The 3404-nt window shown below is 41.0% G+C and overlaps 1 pseudogene; it reads right to left on the bottom strand.

Moving 5' to 3' along the window:
• Nucleotides 1-3039: 3039 nt before the first annotated feature.
• LOC115029940 (U6 spliceosomal RNA) lies at nt 3040-3124 on the bottom strand (annotated as a pseudogene).
• Between the last annotated feature and the right edge of the window lie 280 nt (nt 3125-3404).

Below are 3404 nucleotides of genomic sequence, written 5' to 3'. Positions count from 1 at the left end.
TCTTTCACCCACACTGTCAACACTCGTCAGTGATGTGTCTTTTTCTGGGAAGAAAAGGATGTCAGGTCATGAGCAAGTGGTGCTTGTTATGGTGTGTCTTCCGTCTCCTTCACAGTTGGTATTGTTTGTTCTGATGTGCTAGGCTGTGTTTTCTTTGGGTTTTGAAGTGCTCGAATGGAATCCAGGGCCTGCAGCCAGCTCTCCTTTTATGTATTTAGCCTTTACAAAGCACACTCGTGTTAAGTATGCAACTCTTCACCAAGATTGCCCCTGGACTTGTGTCCAGGGAAAGTGTTGAAGGGTGCATGACAGACAAGAATCCACAAAACGTTAGAAGAGAATAGAATAGTTTGGAGGTTTGTTGAGCTATGACAATGCTGGGTTGTTTTTTTTTTTTTTTCTCACTCTTTTTAATAAGAGATTCACTTTATCTCAGGAGCTGAGTTGAAATGAAATATAACACATCCAATCAAAAAACGTCCCTAGGGATTCATCTAACCTCCTGGGTAAAGATGTGCTTTAGATGAAACACTTGTGAATTTAGGCGAGCCTCCAGCCAGTATTGGTTATATCACTCTTAGTCAGTTTATGCTGTCGCATCAGAATCCCACAGACTGGATGGCTGACAAACAATAGAGGTCCAGAGGCTGGGACATCCAGGATGGAAGATAGATTAGATGTGGGGTGAGAGCCTGCCTTCTCCTAAGTATTCATCTTCTCTCTGACTCCTCATTCCAATGTGAGCACAGTGGTCAGGGAGGTCCTTCTATAAGGATATGGGCGACTCATGACTAATACCATCCCATTGGAGCTGGGGCATCTATATGTGGGTTTGGGGGGCATTAACACTCTCTGGCATAGTCCCACTGATTCAAATAGATCACAAAAAAACTATAGGGAAAGATTTTGATGTCCTAACACTCTGGGTTCCAACATACATTGATGTTTATGTGGTGACAATGAGAAAAGTGCAGAAGAAACAATGACATTCCTAATTGCATGCCAGATTCAAAAACTGAAATCTATGCAAGGGACCCACAAGGCTGAATCTGTATTCACCCTGGCCCAGATTGGAGATCCCTTGTATGGACTGTGCAAAAGAAGGCTACAGATTTGTAGTATCACAAAATAAAAAGAAGGGGTGGGGCATAGCTCCATTCGTACACTTCTAGCTTCATGTTTGGGAAGCGCTGAGACAGACACCCAGCAGCACATCAAAGGCTCATGGAGGGGTGGACGTGTCATTTTAAATATATCTTAATTTTAAAGATTTTGTCTTTTAAAAAGAAGAAGAAAAGGAAGAGGAAAAGGAAACAATAGAAGGAAAGGGGGAAGGACATGAGAAGAGAAAGATACACTGACTAGACAAAGATATCAGCTCTAAAGTAGGACACCAAAGGTAAAGCAAGAAAGCAGAGAACCTAATGTTTGGAGATGAGCACCACCATTCAAGTGACAAAAACACCAAAGCAAAGCTTGGTTCTGTACCAGAGGCATCACTGTGGTCACATTGAAGCCATAGAACACAGAAAAAGTGCAGGGCAGATAACAGCACAAGACAGTGTAAGGAAAAGGAACAGCCCTTCAAGTCAGAGATAGACAGATAGACAGACAGACAGACAGATAGACAGGCAGACAGATAGATGATAGATGATAGAGATAGATAGATGATAGATAGGTAGATAGGTAGATAGATAGATAGATAGATAAACAAGCAGACAGATAGATCTATCTCAAATTAATTCTACACAAGAATCAGTTTTCAGGAGGTTTTTACATTGAAATATCATTTATAGTAGAATAAATCAATGGTACACACATTCCAAAACCATCAGTATGTGCCTTAAATTGTGGCTAGTACCAAACTCTATATGTCATGTCTACCCTATGGACTCTTGTCTACAGCAAAGTATAATTCTAAAATTAGATATAATAGCCAGGCACCTTTAATCCTAGTACTCAGATACAGAGGCAGGCAGTTCTCTGAGTTTGAGGCCAGCCTGGTCTACAGGGTGAATTCTAAGATGTAGCCAGGGGTACACAGAGAAACCCTCTCTTGGAAAACAAAACAAACCAAAAACATTAGACATGGCAAGACATTGATATTTACAGCTGATAATAAAATAATTATCATATACTAGAATCTAAGTTATGTGGTCTCTCTAACTGCCATAGGACAGGTAGGCTATACATCACAGTCATGCAAAACCAAAGGATGATTCACATCCTGGGCATAACTGAGCAGGATGGTACAAGATTTCATCATGCTAATCAGAATGGTTCAAAATTTAAAACTCCATAAATTACTTCTGAAAATAGTCATTAATATTTTCAAAGCATGGTTGACCCTGGAATAGCTAAAACTGTACACAAGAAGCAGGAAGGGTGCTCACACTTTTAGCTTTCCATGGACTTAAATAGCAAACATTTATTTTCACATAGATCTACAAGTCAGAAATCCAGCACAGGATAGCCTCAGAGTTGTTTTTAAATGAAACATCTCTTTATAGTCAGTGGATAGTTGCCTCCCAGTTGGGTCCTCCTGTGTTCCCTCCTTGGTATAAGCAGGGGCTGTATCTTCTCCTTTCCCATCTCAAATCCATTCCTATTGGATGAGGAGAGTCCCATCTCATGATATCATTTACGTCTACAGTCACACTCAGTGATAGGGCTTCAGCAATATATTTTGTGAGGATACAATTCAGTCCAAAATAGGCAACTAAGGTGTCCGGACCTACATGAGAGAACCTAAAGGCAGCAGGGGTGGGGCTTGTAGTTCTACTTCATTCCTCTCTGAGAGCAGAAAGGTGGTTGTCCATCTCCACAGTTTTTGCATGACCTATGAATAAGAAATTCTTGAGCAGACATGATGGATCATACCCCCTAATCTCAGAACCTGTGTATCTTCAGACAGGAGATCTCTGAGACTGGGAACAACATGACCTACAGGACAAGAACTGCCTCCAATGAAAAATAGGAAGGAAACTTTGTTGCAACAAAAGAAGACCAATCGTCTTTCTTCTGCTTTCCAGTGAATAGTTTTGCGGGTCATCTTTGCACAGGAGCCATGCTAATCTTCTCCGTATCGTTCCAATTTTAGTATATGTGCTGCCGAAGGGAGCACCAGTAAATAGTTTCCATTCATGCTATAGTCCAGTAGCTATGTAAGCGAAATATATTCATTACATATGCTTGTACTTTCAAATTTTCCAACGATAATAATTTCTGGGATAAAGTTTCAAGTACTTTGAAGGGGTTCTCTCTGTCTCTCTTTGGTCTGTTTGCGGGGGCATGTATACAAATACATCTGAGGGTACACAATGTCTGTCCATGTGCATACAGAGGATGGAGGAGGATATCGGGTGTTCTGTCATACAACTCCTTGCATTGCTCCCTTGAGTCTG

Source organism: Mus caroli, unplaced genomic scaffold (assembly GCF_978045245.1).
Source record: "Mus caroli unplaced genomic scaffold, Mus_caroli_1 scaffold_19, whole genome shotgun sequence".
Classification (NCBI taxonomy): Eukaryota; Metazoa; Chordata; class Mammalia; order Rodentia; family Muridae; genus Mus; species Mus caroli.
The sequence above is the reverse complement of the archived record's forward strand: the minus strand, read 5'-3'. Positions and strand labels throughout refer to the sequence as shown.